At 36.1% G+C, this 22863-nt stretch overlaps 1 long non-coding RNA gene across 2 annotated transcripts in view; it reads right to left on the bottom strand.

The window, feature by feature from the left end:
* The window catches only part of LOC115210340, a 138946-nt gene that overhangs the window by 5134 nt on the left and 110949 nt on the right, over positions 1-22863 (bottom strand). Inside the window, exon 5 of one of the 2 annotated variants that reach the window (XR_004998872.1) lies at positions 21087-21141. This is a non-coding gene — a long non-coding RNA (uncharacterized LOC115210340). Of the gene's footprint in view, positions 1-13126; positions 13513-21086; positions 21142-22863 lie in introns of those variants that run through there. The other variant, XR_003881438.2, reaches the window with a different exon arrangement.

Genomic DNA, 22863 nt, shown 5'->3' with positions numbered 1-22863 from the left:
TAAATGTGTATGCACATAAAATACTTATAGGTGTGTATCTGTAACACAATAAACGTATGTTTGTTCTATAAAAGTAAGTGAAAGAGTCATTTGAGGGTCAGTTAGGAATCGGGTGTGTAATAGATGCTGTATATATATACTCCACCCCAAATTCGAAAAAAAAATCAAAAAAAATCTGAAACTTAAACTAATTTTACCTATCATAGAAGGAAGCTGCACCCCTTTCCTCATTTATCCTACCCGACCCTCCCAAATAATATAAAGATTAAATTGGTCCACTTTGTTGTTGACCAAACTTCAATTAATGTTGTTGTTGATGTTGCTTTTTTAATAGGATTTTTTTCATTTCTTTTTCGTTTTTCTTCCATAAACATACCCTGCACTGGAAAGACACTCCCATAACACTTAGTCACCGAAATGTACTCAATGACCTGTACTGGCAATCGCTTTTTATTTTTTATCCTTTTGCATCAACTTTCAAAGAGAATCCATATGTGGGGTGAAGGATGTAGGTTGTTTATATGACGTTCTTCAGCGTTCTTTAGTTCTTTAGAATGGTACCAAATATTTGGCTTTAAAAAATTCCTCTTTGCTTACATTTTCTTCTTTTATATATATATATATATATATATATATATATATATATATATATATATATAATATATGAGTGCTCAACGTTCTACACTTATGTACAAATATATGTATGTGTGTGTGTGTGGTGTGTGTGTGTGTATGTATGTATATATATATATGTATATATATATATATATATATATATGAAGCGAGAAAGGGAAGGTTAGAGGTTAGGTTAGGGCAGCTTCACAGCTTTCGAAGAAATTTAAAAAAAAAAGATTAAATAAATAAATAAAAGAATTCGAACGAACGTGATTCATCCTTCCGAAAATTAATTACATCTTCTTCATCACAATTACCTCTCTCTCCTTTCTCCGTGTTTCCTTCGTGTCAAACACACACATACACACTAATATATATATGTATGTGTGTGTATATATGTCTATATATGTGTGTGTGTGTATGTGTATGTATATGTATATGTGTGTATATATATATATGTATATATATGCATGTATATATACGTACATATATATATGTATATATATACACGTGTATATATATACATGTATATATATAAACATGTTTAAATATATATATATATATATATATATATATATATATATATGTATATATATATAAACATATATATATATATATATATAAACATATATATATATATATATATATATATAAACATGTATATATATATATATAAACATGTATATATATATAAACATGTATATATATAAACATGTATATATATATATATAAACATGCATATATATATATACATGTATATATATACACATAAGTATATATATGTACATATATATACATGTATATATATATACTTATGTGTATATATATACCCATGTATATATATATATATATATATATATATATATATATAAAGTTAATCCAAACAAGAAAGCACAAAAAACACAACAACGCGAGGACGTGGAACAAATATAGTATTATTGGACGCTCAGGAAAGAAGGAAAGAAGGAGGGTTTAACGTTTCGAACGGAGCTCTTCGTCGGAAACATAGGAGAAGGAAAGATCCAGAGAAGGGAAGACAGAGAAAAAAATCGCCAACGGTACACACGAGGTCACATATATATATACACTTGTATATATATACACATGTATATATGTGTATATATATATACACACATGTATATATGTATATATATGCATACATATATATATGCATATATACACATGTATATAGATATATATATGTATATATATATATACAAATGTATCTATTTTTTTCCTCCGTCTTCCCTTCTCTGGATCTTTTCTTTTCCTAAGTTTCTAACGAAGAACTCCGCTCGAAACGTAAAACCCTCCTTCTTCCCTTACTTCCTGAGCGTCCAATAATACTATATTGTTCCACGTCCTCGCGTTGTTGTGTTTTCTCTTGGTGTTTTCATGTTTGGATTAACTTTATATATATACACACACATGTATATATATATATATATATATATATATATATATATATATATATATATATATTGAATTGAATTGAACTGGTTTCAGCTCAAGAGCTGGGGCACCACCATTTGGTGTTGCTACATAATTTTTACTTCACTAATTCATTTTGGAATTTGACATTTGGTGCATAAGGGAGATTGACACCGCTGCCCTCATTTGCAATTCCTGCTGTTAACTTGGTTCATCTGGGACTCTTGACAGTAAGAGATCTAGTTTCGTTTTGAAGACACCTACATCCACCTCATGCAGGTCTCTCAGGTCCCCTAGAAGGATATTTTAAGAGCTGTGGTCCTTTAAAGCCCATGCTGTTGCAATATCTTGCCCTATATTTTGATGGCAAAGTTGGAATTTTTGGCACTATGCAGTGGCGCCCTATCATAGCGTTATTGTAACTCTCAATGCCAAAGTTTGGGAGAAGTCTTTCCATGATCTTCCTGATGCATATTATGGCATATTTTTCGTGCCTACGCTCTAGGGAATAAAGTCTCAATCTCTTGAGTCTTTCCCAGTAGCTTATTTGCCACATAAAGACTATCTTCTTCGTGTAGCTTCATTGGATTGCCTCAAGGTCTGAAATTAATTTTACACTGGTTGATGACCATAGGTGGGAGCAATAGTCAAAGCAGCTTAGGACAAATGTCCTCCAGAAGATCATCGTGGTTTTCTGATTTCTCGATTTAAAAGTTCTAAGAATCCATCCGGTTAGCCATCAGCATTTCATTGCCAACCTAGCAACATGTACATGGAAGGATGCATTATTACTCATGTAGTTGCCCAGGTATCGCACTGACTGTGTCTCTGCATTTGCAATCTCTCCAGGTCCAGTGTATTTTATTAGTATTGCAGTTAGTTTTGCATGCTGATAGCATAGGGCTTGAAACTTTTCAGCATTAAACTGCATGTTATTCTTCTTAACCCACTTGCATGTTTCATCTAACTCACGTTGCAGGTGAATAGCATTTTCAGGGTTCTGTATCACCTGTGAGACTTTTGTATCATCTGCATCACTTGTGATCGTGGTTCTCTGTGTGGCTGAGGGCATATCTGAGAGGGCTATTATAAACAGTAGCGGTACCAAAACAGTACCTTGCGGAACATCGCTCAATATATAGATAAGATCTTAAGCAATGTGACATGTAATGTTCCAAAACCTAGTTTGATGCCGGAAATTCACTGAAAACTTTATTTTCATGTAATGATTAAAGGGACATTGCTGTATTATTAACCAAGTCAGTGTGTGTGATGGTAAAGTTTGAACGCTACAATTATCTGAAGCAGCACTACTAAATAGTAGTGAATTTCTGCTCCTAGCACAAACATACTGCACCTATAAATGAACACAAAGCTATATATACACACACACACACACCACACACACACACACAATATATATATATATATATATATATATAATATATATATATATATATATATATATATATATATATAATATATATATATATGTAATAGAAATATGTTACAAAAAGAAAATAGAAACTACACGTGGTAATGTAAGGGGAAAGTAAGAAAAATAAACGAAAATGCACATTGTAACGAAAGATATTTACAATTAGATGAACTGAGGTAGGAATAAAAGTAAAAAAAGTCATTATTGTGAATTGTTAAAGAGATTCAAGCATACCGGTTTCGTAAGTTACTAATCATTGCTTTGAATACAACTATTTATTGCTTTGAATACAATTATTCATTGCTTTGGGTGCACACCGCCCAGATGGAATGCCATGCTAGTTAACCCACAGCTGCGACCCTGACAGATGCTACTACTCTGGATCACAGTTGACCCGGGGACAATAGTGGTTTAGAGGTGGTTCCTCACTCCACAAAACCCTGGAACACTCAAACCGGAGAATCACTACCAAAATCAGATAGATAGATAGATAGATAGATAGATAGATAGATAGATAGATAGATAGATATGCATTTGTCAATGAATACATAAATGTGTGTTTGAATATACAAATGTATATCGATATAGGTAAACACGTACACACATACACTTACTTGAAGACGCTACTTTGCTGGTTTATTAATTAGCTCTAGATCAGGGGTGTTGGAAACTTTTTAGTTCAGCAGGCAAAAATTTCCAATTAAAAAGGTCCGCGGGCGGATCAGAAGTTCTAACTCTTATATCTGTGTAAATCTTGTATATATCTATATATAATTCGATAAAGATAAGTTTAATACATTTAACGCCGCCACTGAATTTAGGATGTTTATATTAATTATGAGGTATCCTATATTTTTCAGCTAGAGTGTAGTTGGGTCTCAAGGGAGTGGTACAAACCTAGCAATATGTGTTTTATAGTGAAAACAAAATTTCCATCCAAATGGCAGTTACCGGACAATTTCTATTCGAGTCTAACCGTTTTAAGCCCTGGTGGAAACGTGACCTATGTCGCAAATAGGCGTATGAATAGTGTATAAATCTAATAGTTGAAAAATTTATTATATTTTGTACATACGAGTATATCAACCTTCGGGCGCAATAAAATGTGCTCGCGGGCGGGGGTTTTCCACCCCTGCTCTAGATCAACCTTGATCGAGTAGACCTATGATGAAAGGCTTTCCGATACTGGTCGTGGTTGCTATTTCTAGAATAGCCATCTAAAGTTTCCTTGTTGGCTCACTTATACATACATACATACATACATACATACATACATACATACATACAAACATACATACATACAGGCAGCAGGCAGGCAGGCAGGCAGGCAGGCAGGCAGGCAGACAGACACTCGAAACATCTACAAGTGAAAGACAAGAGCACTCAACACTTGTCGTCGAGGTTAAATATTCGCATTAACAGTTTAACTCAGTTTTTCGTTGTTGAAAGTTTAACCGGTGCAAGAACACCTTGATCTCTTAGATGCGACAACACCGACTGATGAGGCCACTACGTGTTTTAAATAAACGTAATAGTTATTGAGCGATGTTTGTTCTCACTGATCAGTTAGTATCACGCAGAGGAACTGTTATTTCAACACTGCTCGGCTTTATATTAACTGGTGGATGGTTGCTGGATAGGAATAGTTTGCCTTGTTATCGTTAGAAATTCCAGTGATATTAAAGGTTCCAGTAAAATTTATAGAAAAGTAATGACAACTGATAGATTAAAATTAGTTTCGTTTGTGGCAGCAGTATGAACTTTCAGTTTCCTTATTAAAGGTTATATAAAGATAATAACAACGGTAGCGTAAGAGATGAAGGGCGACGTGAAGATGTGCTGGAAGGCTTACTTATTCGTGGACGTGACTAGTGACGCCCCCGCAGATAAACTTGGCTTCAGATCACGGAAGTGACACCCTCAGATTAAGAACTTAATTCTTCTCCTCAGAGATATCTCTGACAAAACTGCACCCTCTTACAACAAGTATTTTTGAGGAGTGGCTTCAATGAGAAGATAACGTACAAAGAAGATCCTCCACTCCCACCTCTAGAAAGGGTCAGGAAGAGGAAAATAAACTTTGAATATTATGTCTTGAAAACTGTAGGATGAATTTTAAAAACTCATCTCTTTATAATTTTGAAAGGATCTGACTAGAAGGGTTCCAGTTCTATATTACAACATCTGAAGCCCAACTTATTTTCCTTCGTGGCATCCATCATCCTTTTATCAACAGAATATTATTAACCTCCATATTATATTTTCTTATTCAGAACTTTTTTTTTCAATCAGACATTTTGTTCCTTTTTTAATGGTATTGGGATATTCTTTGCAGAAATTTTCTGGGCCTACCACAGTGATCGATAAATTAAGGAACAATATATTCAGTATTTTTGCTCATATATTCTTACGCTGTTTCCTTTCTTTAATCGTTTGAATAATCGGCATCGTGATAAGAAGCGTCAGTTTCTTATAAACTACATATTTTATGTATTGCGTACACAAACGTTCACAAATTCATATATTGCACCTTAATTTGCTGAGCGCTTATTTCTCATTATTCTGATAAGTTTTCCTTATTATGTGGGAAATTAATCGTGTAATAAACTTCTTTAAAAAATAAACATCACAAATGTAGACACGGTTAATATCTTCGTTTTGCAGTTTCTTTATTTTAACATTTAAGCTCTAGTTTGGGTGAATAGATAGAGTTTATAGTCAGGAATAGGGTCCCAACATGCAGTCTTCGGCAACTAGAAACGTCTGTACTTTGATAAACATCTCGCCCCCTTTGGGACAAAACGTCGTTCGAAAAGAGGTGGAAGGCTTGTTAAAGTAGGATCCTGAAACTGCAATAAGCACAAGTAGGATTAAGGCCTCAAGTAATTAATTTGTATTTTCGGACAAGATGAATAACATCTATGAAGAGGAGAACGGTAAATATAAGAAAATTAATACTTGATAACATGAATAAGTATATGAAAATAAGGCAAACGCTAAGATTTGCAGTATTATCAACGAGGAAGCTTTATGGCAAAAAAAAAAAAAGGGTAACAGAATAGAATGCCTAAATAATCGACTCATATATTAAAAGAGGGAAGGTTCACAAATAAACTAAGAATATAGCCTAATGAATTCACATAAAACAGAATTAGGTTTAAAAGCGAGAAAATACTGAGAAATATGAAAAAGATTGGGAAAGCTTCTGGGCCCTAGCAGTGAACTACATCTGTACAATTTTCGACTGATTCAAAGACATTAAATTTAAGACTAACTAGATTAGCACAAGTCGATATCGTTGACTTATACCCCTCATATCTAAATTTCTAGAATTAATTTGCCAGTATTAATGAATTGGTATTCTTTTTTTAATATTTTAGACAGGAGAGAAAGCAGTGCCCACGACTCTTTAGAAGCCCTCTGAGATAGGTGGTAATGAGGAAGACATCCTCAAACCGAAGTCTTGACTCTATTGATGGCAACAGAATAATTTCGCTAAAGGAACTCCAGGATTAGATGGAAGTGTTAAAAAGGAGATAGATTAAGTCTGCCAGACAAGATACTGAGATAATCATATATGGTCGTAAAAATTTGCAATAAAGAGAAAACTTGGGTTAAAAACCACAACCCGCAAGCCTCTTCAACGTCTTGATGGACTCTTATGCCAGCATTGACGTATGCGATCTGAGCAGCCTGTAGCTTTGGGCATATTTAAAATAGTTTCCGTCAATTCTAGTATCGCTTGTTGAGACAGCCGATAAAACTTATTATACAATTGCTTTGTCTACTTTTTAGATATCTCTAGAAAGATCTCATTGGTATTTTCAACAGGATCGAACTGAAGATTACTGCAGCTACTAATGCTGACTTTGTCGGTGAGTCTTTGGAGCTAGAGTCAGCTGCTTACAAACATTCCAATATGTCACATGAGAAATTAAGGTATATTACTGAACACACTTACCACACCCATTGTGCTAAGAAACTCTCAAATACATCTAGGAAATATTTGAAAGGGTGGCCTTTTACAACACTAGGACCCTAACAGATAACAGCTTACACTCTCAGCTCCGGAATAGATTCAGAAAAATCATCTCAGATTATATTACAAGGCTAAATAAAGTCTTACAAATGAATTCCCCTTACGGCTAGGGTGCTTTATAGGAAAATAAATCAAACCAATGCTTGACTCTAATTTCTCGACATCCAACGGGAGGAAAAGATGAAACGGTGACCATGTTAAGATTTGAATTGAAAGCGTAAAAGACCATAACTAAATACCACAATTCATTCTGTCCGATGTTATAACAACTTTGCTAATATTCTACTATATTAAATATGCATTTAAAATCAATAGACAAACTGACACCTTATAAGCAGATTGTTTAATAAGACCGTTATTATTTCATCGACTATTTTCTATAGTGAATTTCTTGTAGAAATTTTCTTTCATTGTTGACAGGTTATTTTCAAGTAAATTAATAATTATGATGTATGTGTTGTCTTTACCTGTATTTATTATTTACAATATGCCTTTGATGAGATATTTACAGCGCCTTGTTATAAGAATTTGTCATGCGGTCATTCACCTTAATACAAATTAGTTTAACGTCAGTTACTTAACGAGTATTTCCACTTTTAATTGACTCTTATCTGATGAAACTTTTGACTATAATCGCTCTTAAAGATGGCTGATTTGTCTGACAATTGCAAAGAGCGCCAGAATTCATACTTGTTAGTAAATTCTATTTAACAATCTTACCAATTTACATGTTTATTGTCAAACCGACGAGGAACTTCTAACTGATTGTTCAACGCGTCAGAAATAACAGCCAAATCCCCTTCAAATCCCACTCTACCGTCATTACAAAAGGAGGATACATCAAATGTGCCTGAACAAGTAGCGGGATGGTCACGACTGAAATGGCTTCGGCTATATTGTAATATACAATTTTGTTCGATTCGACTGTTTGCCTTTCTGAAGTAATGAAAATAGAATAACAGTTTGTGCCGTAATGTTTCAGCAATTAAAAAGATATCGGAGTATAAAATTGTTACTGAGGTAACATAATATACTGAGGTATAAAATTCTTACTGAGTATAAAATGTTACAGCGGTAACAATTTGGTGACCATTCCATTTGACGCAGCTGCTTTACACAACAGTTTCCATGAAATCCTTCGTTCGCGGGTGAAATGTCACCTACATTCAATTCAACTTTGAAACCATTCACTTGACGAAGACTCTAAAAATCTAAATTAAAAACGGATTCATATTCATGAATTTGTCAAATTAAAGAGTCATTATTTTTCTTGGCACATACATACCTCAACAGATTCTGATGCATTTGTAATTCGCTTCCGGAACTAAAAGTATTCTCCACCCTGGATTTAGACTATATTGGTCACAACCACGTTAGAAATAAGTTTTCTTCAACAAGACATTTTCTTTAAAAATATCAAAGTTGATAAAATAAAACAACTACGGAACGATATTACAAGTCAACGAGTTAGACTTAACATGGTCGCACAATTTCTTTCAAAAATCACGCCGTAAGATCTTCAAAAACAGAACGAAATGATCACATTTAATGTGATCCTAGAAGTAGCATGCCAGTAACAAGACAGGATTATCATAGTTGTGATCATAAGTCTGCTCGACCAGTAGTTACCTTGGGTTAATCATCAATAATAATACGACATGAACTATTTTTTTTTATTTAGTCATGGCCGTTTGGTTAAGAAGCCCGTTTGCATCACGGAATTCGGGTTTTGTCCTACTACACGGACCTTGGGCAAGTGTCTTCTGCTATAGCCACGGGATTACCAAATGCCTTGTGAGTGAATTTGGTAGACGGAAACTGTGTGGACGAATCGAATATACAGCATTCTATTTTAAAGAACTTTCTAACTTTACTCACAGTTAAACATTCGTGTCCACATAAGCGGGACATTAAAGAAGGTAAACCCCTAAAACACTAAAGTACCTTATCGCTCCTAGAGACAGTCTGAAATGAGAAGACGAGCTTCAAGCTCTTCCTGGCTGCTGTGGTGGTCGTCTTCTTCTTCTTCTTCTTCTTCTTCTTCTTCCAATCAGGACTCACGCCATTAGCCACAAAGAATAATCTCTAATTCGAGCCTACTCTACGCTACTAAGAATGCCTGTTGCAACCTGAAGATCCACCACACGCGATAGACTGGCGGTTGCACGGGCGCGAAAGCTACGTTGTTATCCTCATGCCGTAAACGGTGGCTTTTAACGGGTGGAGAGCTGAACCCTCCTGGGGTACAGGGGATTCGCAATCTAGACTAGGGTCTGAAAGTTTACTACACCATAGTGGATTACACCATGGTTCCTCTGCTTTGTGGAAGAAGTAGGAAGAAAGAGTGAGAGAAAGTTGTGGTGAAAGAGTACAGCGGGCTTCACATCCCCTCCGCCCCGGAGCCTCATGGAGCTTAGATGTTTTTGCTCAATAAACATTCACAATGGCCGGTCTGGGAATCGTTACCGCGTTCTTACGACCGCGAGTCCGCTGCCCTAACCACTGGGCCATTGCACCTCCACGGCTGCTGTGGTTGGCCATACTCTTCCAGCCAAGTTCTTCCTCTGGCAGCGTTGTTGTTGTTGCTGTTGTTGATATTGATGATGATGATTAGGCGACGAGATGACAGAATCATTAGCACGCCGGGCAAAATGCTTAGTGGCATTTCGTCCGAATGCATGTTCTGACTCCAAATTCCGCTGAAGTCGACTTTGCATTTCATCCTTCGGAGTCGATAAAATAAGTGGCACTTGAGTACAGGGGTCGCTGTAGTCGACTTACCCCTCCCCCAAAGTTGCTGGTCTTATACCAAAATTCGAAACCGACGACGGTGACAATGATGATGATGATATCTTGCATTTGTAGCTTTTGTGGCTTTATAAACACACACGTACACACACAATACACGCATTTTCGCTTGTAATATTGTTGTGACGATGGTAGCTGTAAATATATTGATATTCAAACTCGCCCCCTCCCCCCAGGCCAGAATGATCAAGTGGATCTCTGATTAAAGTTGTTCTAGCTGTGTCAACCACATACAACATCCTTTTTGCATATCAGGGTCTACTTTGACAAATCTGTTTTTTTTTTATTTGAGATGATAGAATGTGAATTGGGGAGATTTGTTGCTATTTCTAGAGAGATTCGGGTGACCATGAGGAGGCACCTGAGGGGTTTATTGTTGCTGTCTGGAAGGATGTTATTTCCAAAGAAAGAACATGGTCTCAATACTTGCCACAGAATGAACTCTGTTAATAGTACCCAAGAAAAAGAATGTGTTACACGGCGTGATAGATTGATTTACCAAGCATCTGTGGCCCTAGGGGCAATAAATTATTTATTATTATTATTATTATTATTATTATTATTATCATTATTATTATTGTTGTTGTTATTATTATTATTTTCATATAAACACAACAGATTAGACTGTTGGAAAAGAAAAAATCCTAACATCGGGCTACAACAAGTAACCTTATATGCCAAGAACCCTCTCAAGTACCCTATCTGTCCCTAATAGTACTGTTTTCTGGACTGTACTAAACTGGGTTTTGTGCCTATTTCCTCTATCCCTGTGTTCAGATCTTTAGGGACAGTTCCCAATGCAACTATAACTACTGGGGTACATTTTACCCGCACTTGCCATAGTCTCTGTAATTCAATGGCTCGGTCCTGGTACTCGCTAGTACATGCTAATTTAGTTAGCAGTTATTTTATCTTGAGGTTTGATAACAATAAGTCTCCCCAAATCTCAAGAATCTTTCTTAAGGTTCTTGCAGAATATAGGATCGTACTTTTCTGCAGGTCGACAATGTGAGTTTAAATTTCAACACACTTCAGTCGTTTTGTTAGCATTTTGGGTGTTGTGCCAAGTGCACCAATAACCACTGGAATAATTGTTGACTTGGTCTTCTACAGTCTCTTCGGCTCTCTGGCTAGACCCTGATATTTCTCAAATTTCCCTCTCCACAAAACTTCAGGCCTTGTGACTATAGTAGAAATGATTATTATTGAGGTGACTATTGGGGCTGGCAGAATCGTTACTACGTTATATAAAATGCTAGCGGCATTTCTTAGGGATTTTTTCATTCTGAGTCAAAATGCTGCTACAGTCAACTTTGTCTTTCGTCATTTCGAGGTCAATAAATGAAGTACCAGTCAGGGCCTGGGGTCGATATAATCGACTTACTCCTTTGCTCGAAATCGCTGGCCTTGAACCAGAATTAAAAAAGGATTATTTATTATTATTATTATTATTATTATTATTATTATTATTATGATTATTATTATCATCATCATTATTATGATTATCATTATCACCATCATTATTATTATTATTATCACCATCATCATTATTATTATTATTATTATTATTATTATTATTATTATTATTGAGTGAGAGAGCAGTGCATGCCATCAAAGTGACACTGGGGTAATATATACAAAGCCCAGTATAACCATCATGACTACCCATCTGATAAGGGTACACTAAGCACATGCATCACAAACATGTGTGCGTGACATGGGGATCTAATATCAAGATAAACAGCGCATGACCTTGCAGGTGAGGCTCAGTTAGAATTTTCATCTGGTCGAGTAACCTATCCCGCTCAAAAGGTCCCTGAATAAGGGTTGTTTAAGGATGTTAAACGAAACACCCATGTTTCCAGAGGTGAATTATTCAAACCCCAAAGAATCCCTCTCAACACATGGCTATGATGCTCCCCCACTACTTCTGCTCGTGATCAGAGATGCACATATCGTCAGCCACTAAGGGACGTGTTCAAATGGTTAAGGTCAATCAACTGACAAGCAAATCTGTGGTATTGAGCAGAATATTATTATTATTATTGAGTGAGAGAGCAGTTCATGCCATCAAAGTGACACTGGGGTAAAATATACGAAGCCCAATATACCTATCATGACTACCCGTCTGATAAGGGCACACCAGGCACATGCATCACAACCATATGTGCGCGACATGGTGATCTCATATCAAGATAAACAGCACATGACCTTGCAGGTGGGGCCCAGTTAGAATTTTCTTCAGGTTGAGTAGCCCATCCCGCTCAAAAGGTCCCTGAATAAGGGTTGTTTAAGGATGTTGAAAGAACCACCCATGTTTCCAGAGGTGAATTATTCAAACCCCAAAGAATCCCTCTCAACACATGGCTATGATGCTCCCCCACTACTTCTGCTCGTGATCAGAGATGCACATATCGTCAGCCACTAAGGGACGTGCTCAAATGGTTATGGTCAAACAAGTGACAAGCAAATCTGTGGTATTGAGCAGAATATTATTATTATTATTATTATTATTATTATTATTATTATTATTATTATATTTCACTGTGCGCAAGATGTTGTAATGAAAGTGTAAAAAAACAGGAAGTTATAAAGTTCAAACTTTTTAAAACACATTTGAAGTGTTTCAAATAAAAACTCTAAATATAGTTAGGAACAGTAACACCGACGATGACATCAAAACTGGCAACAGCCGTAAACTGCAACAACGTCAAGAACACCAGCAACTACAACAACTGCCACTAAGTAGCCAATGATTAATTGCAACTGGTAAATAAACAATGGGTGAAGTGTGATTGCAGCTGCAATTAACTGCAATAATAAAAAAATTATGCCATAAATAACAGAAAATAGAAGCAAAATAAAAGGGGGAAAGAAAAAAACACGCAGTAAAACAAAACGTGAAATCATTAATTGCTGAAAGTTAAACACCAACATCACAACAATAACAACAGCAACAATATTAACAATAACCAATATTAAGAACAATAAATAACAGCCACATCGAAAATAATCCAGCGATGACATGTAAGTTTTCAAGGAAATCTGCCACTCTACCAAAATATCTAGCATTACCTGAATACGTCAATCGATTGCTTTGATCAGGTGTACTACAAAACCGGATATATGTGCTGATTGGTGGAGACTAAAGAGTATGGAACCGGATTTTCCAAATGATTGGCTGGAATAAAAAAAAATATATATATATAATCCAAATAGAAACTATAAATGGGAATTATTATTATTATTATTTTATTATTATTATTATTATTATTATTATTATTATTATTATTATATTATTATTATTATTATTATAATTATTATTATTATTATTATTATTATAGAAGTTCGGTACGTCTGTAAATGAGAACTAGTTTCGAAATCAAACACTTCCGCTTCCGGTTTAACTAAAAGCCTCTACTAACCTCCTTCCAGGAACTACGGAATGATTGATTGCTAATTTACTTTAAACCATGTGTGTATGTGTGTGTGTGTGTGTGTGTGTGTGTGTGTGTGTGTGTGTGTGTGTGTGTGGTGTGTGTGTGTGTGTGTGTGTGTGTGTGTTTGTATGTGTGTCTGTGTTTGTGAGAGTTTGTATATGTGTTTGTATGTGGGTACAAACACGCACACAAATTACACGTACAACATGAGTAAGTAGCATGTGTGAATGTATGTATGTATGTATGTATGTATGTATATATATATATATATATATATTATATATATATATATATATATATATTATATATATATATATACATATGTACATATATATATTGCCTCAGGAAGTGAATCAAACGAAGAAGTGGGAAAATTAACTTTACGAAAATAAGTTTAATTTATTCGAAATTCCAAACTCATATTTTGTTATATATATATATATTTCATTGAAAATTTTTATTGTGACATCAAAGTTTCGGCTTAGCAGCAATCACCGGATTGACTCGTGACGGTTGGTCATCTTCGAAGTTACTCTCAGTTTTTTCCGCGTAAGAATTTATAAACATGTACTTTACTAAAAGCTATTGAATGATCTTTTAATTTAATGCTTAACTATATATACTCTTTACTCTCTCTTTTACTTGTTTCAGTCTTTTGACTGCGGCCATGCTGGAGCACCGCCTTTAGTCGAGCAAATCGACCCCGGGACTTATTCTTTGTAAGCCCAGTACTTATTCTATCGGTCTCTTTTGCCGAACCGCTAAGTTACGGGGACATAAACACACCAGCATCGGTTGTCAAGCAATGCTAGACACACAAACACGTACACACACACATATATACGACAGGCTTCTTTCAGTTTCCGTCTACCAAATCCACTCACAAGGCTTTGGTCGGCCCGAGGCTATAGCAGAAGACACTTGCCCAAGATGCCACGCAGTGGGACTGAACCCGGAACCATGTGGTTGGTTAGCAAGCTACTTACCACACATCCAATAAAGTAATAAATAAAATAAAACATATGCATATATACGTATATATATATATATATATATATATATAATATATATATATATACATATATATATATGTGTAAAACCTTAAAACAAACATCAGTGTGTATCAAATTACATTGTTCGCGCGTGCGCGCACACACACACATTGTTAATTTTTTGTAGAGGATCTATATTCAATTCAACCAATCCTACTAAATACACGCGGACTGACTCAATTGAACATAACATCTCACCCAGAATAATCATATAAAATAGGGGTGGTTATATATCGACCCAGAGGAGATGAAAAGGCAAATTCGATTCCAATAGGATAGGAATTTAATGTGAAGAGATGTGAAGCTTACACAATGTAAATTTCCTGCCAATGCGCCGTCATGAGAATGACAAAGCTATTGATTTCTTTAAGAGTGCAGAAGGCAAGGGGTAAATAGGTGGTTTGTTTTTAGGGTTCATGGTGACTTAACTGAAGGGGAATCGACGCATAATTAAAATTCGAAACTGGCGAGCAGACTCAGCATGCCTCGGATTCTGTCCACTCTATTGTTCTCCTACAATCTTCCTTTGTTTAGGAACAAAGCTCAACGCTTTTAAAAGTGAGGATGTATGAAATTGTACTTTTTATTCTCTTCTGCGTAAACATGGCTGTCTGGTTAAAAACTTCAATTCGCAAATGCCAAGTCAGCCCTTAGATTCGATCCCACTGTGCTTTACTTGGGAAAATGTTTATTTCCTCTTCTTCGGGTCATCATTTGTGAGTGAAATTTAGTAGATAGAAACTGCATAGAAATATGCCAAAGAGACTGTTCTTTGTCTCGAGTCATTGATATAATCCAGTACCCAATTTAATACCATCACCTAGATTTTGGGTACCTTTAACAGAGGCCGTTATGTTGAAAGCATTGGAGTCAGGTCTACAGTTTAGAAGATAACCTCTTCGCACTAGTCACGGACATCCTTAAAAGAATTTTATGAACTCAGATTCCTTCTGAATGAAGTACATTTGTTGAAAAATCGGCGCAGACGATCCCTGAATTAAATATGGTGCGTGATCTAGGAATAGAAATGAACAACAATGCCTCATTTCACACACATATCAACAAAATGGTAACAATATCCAGAAGACGGGCCGCTTGGATTCTGAGAAACTTCCGGACAAGGGACCAAGAAACTATGATGACACTATGGAAGTCATTTATCCTCAGCCGACTGGACTACTGCTGTCAGCTATGGTCACCTTATACTACAAGGACGATAGCAGAGCTTGAAGCCCGTCGTATATATGTATATATATACAGATAAAACTTACTTGGAAAAGGATGCGTGGCTTTCGATCATATAATAATATAAATAATATATAAATATATGCATATATACATACATATATGTACATGCCTACATATATATGTATATATAAATGCATATATGGATACAGGACATCAAAAAAAGGTGAAACGCGGAGTAGACGAAACAGGGACAACTGAAGAAGGGGAATATTCCTTGGGTTGTATGTTTTGTTTCTCTGTTTATTTCGTTGTTTGAAAAAAAGTTCGTTTCTATGTTTTTGTTTTTATGTTTTCGTTTCTCATTGTGTTCAACGTTTTTTTTTTTGATGTCCTGTATCCATATATGCATTTATATATACATATAGATGTTAGGTATGTACATATATGTATGTATATATGCATATATTTATATATTATTTATATTATTATATATATATGTATGTGTGTGCATATGTTTATGTGTCTGTGTTAGTCCTCCCAACATCGCTTGACAACCGATGCTGGTGTGTTTACGTCCCCGTAACTTAGCGGTTCGACTAAAGAGACTGATAGAATAAGCACTAGGCTTCCATAGAATAAGTACTAGGTTTAAAAAAAAATCCAGGCGTCCATTTGTTCGACTAAAACCCTTCAAGGCGGTGCCCCAGCTTTGCCGTAGTCAAATGACTGAAACAAGTAAAATATAAAAAACGAAAGATCCGGGAATATACTTTTGTTGAGTGTAATTTTATTTAAAGCCTATCATATCAAATATTTAGAGATTTTGAAAACACCTCTCTATGTTACCTTATCTGCATTTTTGTAATTACTTGGTTACAGTAATTGTAAAATAACTTGTTTAAAGTAATTACAATTGTGTTAGGAGGACAGAATTCCGAAGTAAATTAAGTAACAAATTCTGAAATTCCACCTTTTTTGTTAACATTTCGTTGAAGTTTTATAAATTATCATATTTTATAAAGTAATAGGTATTAGATATTTGGGGTTGTGGTTTATTCAATGCAGCCTTCCAGAATTAAAAAAAAAAGAAGAGGTGATCACCACAGTTGATCTCTAAACCATACAAAAAAAAATTTTTTTGAAATGTTAAAATAAGACTTCTTATGTCGATTTCTTCGATTTAACCTCCTGAAAGCAGTGCCTAGCGTGATCACAGTCCAATGACTGAAACATGTATAAGAAAAATTATACAAGTGAGTTGAAATATGTTTCTTTATTACCCACAAGGAGCTAAACATAGAGGGAACAAACAAGGACAGACAAACGGATTAAGGCGATTACATCGACCCCAGTGCTTAACTGGTACTTAATTTATCGACCCTGAAAGGATGAAAGGCAAAGTCGACCTCGGCGGAATTTGAAAACGTAACGGCAGACGAAATACGGCTACGCATTTCGCCCGGCGTGCTAACGGTTCTGCCAGCTCGCCGCCTAAGCTTTAACCGGAATTGAAACGGTACCGTTATCCTTACTTGTGGTGGAGCTTGCACGGTAATATTTTCGTTTTTTTTTTTCTTTTTTTAACCTTTTATCACACTCCTCCTTACTAAATGTTACCGATCTTATTGTTCAGAGTAGATTCCAACCAGACAGTGAGACTGTTCCCAGTAGAACGATGCAAATGTTTGTTCACATCTTTTTTTTTACAATAAAAGAGTTTTTCATACGTTTCAATAAAATAATTTGACAACCGCCAGCCACCACGACTACGACACGCTTCAACTGTCATGGTTGACTTCGGCTATTACGGTTGACTACACAGGACGTCTTCCGACAGCTATATAATACTGTCGCTTTCCTTCTTTTTATCTATTTGTCTTTGCTCATTTTATTCCCCACTCTTCTTCCGTTTTTTTTTCTTTATAGTTTCTGGACCCCCTCCCCCCCACCACACCCCACAACTACTTTTCAGTAATAAAGTCGCCGCTCACCAGTTGACAACTGACAAGCGACAAATGGCGGTTGTATGTATTAGAGGCGCGGGAGTGGGGAGAGACGTCAAGTGTTGGGATATAAAATTATGTGGGATTGTCAAAAGTATGTGGGTCAATCGACACTATGGAATGTATCTTTTCTGCCGGACCCAATAAATGTCGTTGCGGTATTAAGTTCAAACTCTCAACGTTCTTAGTTCAAATCCTGCAGCGATTGAGCTTACTTTTCATTCTTTCGCATTCGATACAATAAGAATCAACTGTTGTTATTGTTGTTGTTTAATACCAGGCCAGTCCTGTTCGAGCGCACCTACAATCAAAGGCATTCCAGCACTGATTATCCTGTCTTTTAGGAATGTCCAGATTACGTTTTCTGGCAGCAAGGTGTGAGTTGAAGTAATTCTCGCAACTATTTCTAGCAGGTAAAGTTACCACGCAAGAACTACTTGATTGGCTCGGATAAGTACCGGTTACATACGGAACAAATTCAATAGAATGTGCCTTGTTATATTTTGGACACGGCATGGCAATCAATGTTTTCTATTTGATAGTCTGAGAAGGAGGAGATGGGAGAGGGACCAGTGCCCATATTTACCCTCTTGATTTTTTAAAAACCTATCTTCGAAACATGAAGCTAACTCGTCAAGAAGCCCTTCAGTACTTGTGAGATCAATGAGTTACACATCAGTTTGCACATCTGTAGGTTGATTTTCTACAAGGAAATGGAGCTCCACATTGTCGATCTTCTGAGGAAGAAAGTATATGTCTGTCTGTTTGTCTGTCTTTTAGCTACTCACATTGACGTTGGGTTAACAACACTAATAGAAGTGTTGCCAGTGGAAGACTTAACTCTAGACTCTGGTTAGGTTATGGGAACCACTTTAGCACAAAGATCGGTTTATATCAGACAACTGTCCTAACTACGTTTTGAAATAGTAGTGAAATATGGGCATCCTAACACGAAAAAAAAGCAAAATTAAACCAGACCAATTCCACTTAAGACGCAATCAGAACAAGTTGCAGTGAAAATGGGACTGTACTTTAACATTACAGAATGAAAGGAATCGAAGCTCTCTTCATCAAAGGCTAGCGATGGTGGTCAAGAAGCATTGATTTAATGGAGTCAAATATAAAAACGCTTTTACGGGGAACTAACCATCGGCCGGCATTTACAAGAAGCATTATGGTGTCTTGAAATCTAATCTCAAAACATGAGTTTCCACTGACGACTGTGAGAGGTCAGTAGTTAGTTAGGCGGTCAGCGTGGCGATGAGCTATACGGGAATAAGCAACTTAACTAAAAAGACAAAGATCTATAAGATAGCTAAGCCCTTCGTTTTGACATGAGTATTTACCTTAGGTACACTATTTGAAGACAAACCTGTAACCAGATACGTTAAATGTTTTTACTCTTATGTGTCATAGAAACCCTATTAGGGTGTCATTTTTTCCTATTTCTTTGAATTCCTATTTTTCATCCACAATTCAAACAAATCAGTCAATGTATTGACAGGCTAGGCTAATGGAACATCGGGAAGATGTGAACAATGTGGGAAAATATATTGGTTTTAGATTTTGGCACAAGACCAGCAATTTCGGAGGAGGGATAAGTCGATTACATCGACTCAAGTGTTCAACTGGTACTTATTTTATCAACCCCGAAAGGATGAAAGGCAAAGTCGACCACCGCTGAGTGCGCAGACGGACGAAACGTCGCTAGGCATTTTGCCCGGTGTGCTAACGATTCTGCCAGATCACCACCTTAATGAAGGAAAATACATTACAGACTAATTTATTATAGCATTAATAAATCTCTGAACGAGATATAAACAGTAACCGCTCGACAACGTAAAGTGTATTAGCCATCTGAATGTGGCTAGCCACTGGGGGTGAGGTGTTACTGATGCTTTTAGCCCCAGGAGATCAACGTCACCAGCTGGCCTTAGACACAAAATTTCAGTGCCCTTGTGTTATTTGCAAAGGGAGGTCATCCTCCCTCGAAAACCTAAGTGATACATACGGACTATAGTTTCAAGGTAATTGCCTTTCGTCAACGCATGGTAAACATCGGTTTTCGATGAAGGAGACCCTCTGCAAATAATAATATTTAACGTTTTTCACAGCTCCCTCTGCAAATAACACAAGAGCACTGAAATTTTGTGTCTAAGGCCAGCTGGTGACGTTGATCTCCTGGGGCTAAAAGCATCAGTAACACCCCACCCCCAGTGGCTAGCCACATTCAGATGGCTAGTACACTTTACGTTAATTTATTATAATGGTTGATAAAAAAAATAACGATTAAAATAAATGAAAAAAGAAAAACGAATGAATTTATCTGACAACCCAATACATTCCATGAAAACGAAGACTCCAGTGGAATCCATGAGACTCAGTGAATTACAATAGAAATACTCGACAATATTGACGGTCTGTTCCTCACCCACCCCATATACCTCAAAGAAAGAATGGAGCTTTATTATGAATTAAACAACTCCTAAACACTTTGCTTCATCCCAAACCCCATCTTATCACCATGACCATCATTAATTTCCCTCCCTTTATTTTCTAATCTATCCCCACCCCACCTTTTTTTTTACCTTTTCCCCTCTAATCTATGACATCTTGAATGTTCAATTCGTAAAATAATTACTTCCCTTTTATAACTTAAATATTGCCAATGTCATCCTTACAGCTTTTCCTACCTTCTTTCTTTCCTTCTACCTTTATATTTTCTTTGTTTCTGTTTTTTTTTTCATTCTTATTTCATTTCCTTCTTTCTGTTTTCCGTTTTTCTTCCTTCTTTCATTTCTTCGTTTCTTTTTTTTTTTCTTTTCCTTTCTTCATTGAACCGTTCTCTCCCGTTCGTTCGTTCTTTCTTCCCTTCTCTTCTTTCTATTTTTCTTTTCATTTACTTTGACAATGGCCTGTTCTCTGCTAAATCGTTTCTTTGTAACCACCAGAAGACGTCCACCGTCATTAGTAAGCTCTTTTTATGGCTTTTTTTTTTTCCTTCGACTAAAATGTCTTGACTGTTTTCTTCCAATCATTCATTCATTCATTCACTCATTCACTCATTCTTACCTTCATTCCCTTTGTCTTTCTTTTTTCCTTTCTTTCCATCATCCAGTCTGGCAACCTACCAGGTTATTTTAAAAAGCCATTAAAAAAAAAAAGAAAAAGAAAAACGGGAGAAGAAAGAAAAAGAATAAAAGAAAATTGCTTAGTTTACAATTGCAATCTTTCGTAATAACTGGGTCACGTGACCCCAGTTTGGACCTTGCTTGTTATTATTATTTCATTATTTGTGTTATTTTTTCGTGCATTATATTGACTTTTTATTTCTTTCGTTGTTCACACTTGCTTTTTCCTCTTTCTTTTCTGATACATGCATACAAACACATATGCATATATGGACATACATATGTATGTCCATATGTATATATGCATGTATGTATGTATGTATGTATCTATGTACGTGAGTATGAACACGCACACACACGTACACACACACACACATCAGACTCTTTTTCTAGTTCAGCCAGATAAGCTGGAATGCGGTTGTCTATTCGTATTTGATTTTTTATTAGGTACAAGTCAAAATGGCTTTAGAAAAGGGCCCGATTTTTATTTCATGTGGGAAATTACACGCCAGAAGTATGATAACCTTATTTTCTGTTTCTATCATTTTGGTTTGGTTTAGCAAAGAAAAAATAAATAAAAGGAAAGAGACAAAAATTCGGTGCCAAATTGTTAAAACGTCACAATTTTGACTTGTTAATTTTATCGTTTGGTCATCTTTAAATGGTTGATGTTTAGAGGAACTGAGAAACAATTTGCCTTTCAAAACAGGGATGAAATAACATCACTTCCTAGTTGATATCCTAATATTTATGCATTAGCACACACACACACACACACACACACACACACGAATGTCAACGCACATACACACATATTTACGCACACAAACACGCACACACACACACACATTCGTGAAGGTAAGCACGCATATGCATACTTATTCACAATTATACATACACTGCTTTGTCATTAGAAAATTTCCACAATCGAGGCACATGATTATAATCAATTCAATGAGTGGTAATTTTTCAGTTCTGTGGTTGAGTTCAAATCCCACCAAAGCCACCTTTGTATTCCATCCCTCTGGAGTCAATAAAATAAAGTACCAGTCAAGTATTAGAATCGATTTGACCGATTGTTCTCTCCCCCAAATTTTTAATTTGTGCCAAGGTAACAAATTATAAATTTAGCCCAAATCGTCTGTTTTCACGTCGAGTTTAAATTCCGCCGAGGTCGACTTTACCTTTCATCCTTTCGGGGTCGATAAATTAAGAACTAGTTGCGTACTGGGGTCCATCTAATGGACTGGCCCCCTCTCCAAATATTTCGGGCCTTGTACCTAGAGTAGAAAAGAACAGAAAGTACCAGTCCAGGTTGTAGACAAGCGGAACAGTAAGGGTGCTAGACTGGGTGTTTTGCATTAGTTCCGCATTTCTTGTCCTATATTTTCAGTATTTCTTCTGGTTCTTAATGCCTTGAATTCAAATTTTCTCGTGACCTACTTGAGCGACATCTCGGATACAAGCATTCGGGTTAAGTTTCTGATTTGAGCATAACTTCCGCTTTCCCTCCCACCCGTTTCAAATATCCTCTGAAAGATTTATGAACATTTAGAAACGGAGGACGTTGTTTTAATTCCTCTATATATGGGAATGAGGATGTCAAAGATACGTATACCAAGAGTCCCACCTCAAGTCGACCCTATGTGGTTGATGGCGGCAGTCCTGGCAAAGAAGGAAGATTAATATAACACTCCTTCAGGCTACCGTCAGAGAAA

This window comes from Octopus sinensis, linkage group LG4 (assembly GCF_006345805.1).
Source record: "Octopus sinensis linkage group LG4, ASM634580v1, whole genome shotgun sequence".
Lineage (NCBI taxonomy): Eukaryota > Metazoa > Mollusca > Cephalopoda > Octopoda > Octopodidae > Octopus > Octopus sinensis.
The sequence above is the reverse complement of the archived record's forward strand: the minus strand, read 5'-3'. Positions and strand labels throughout refer to the sequence as shown.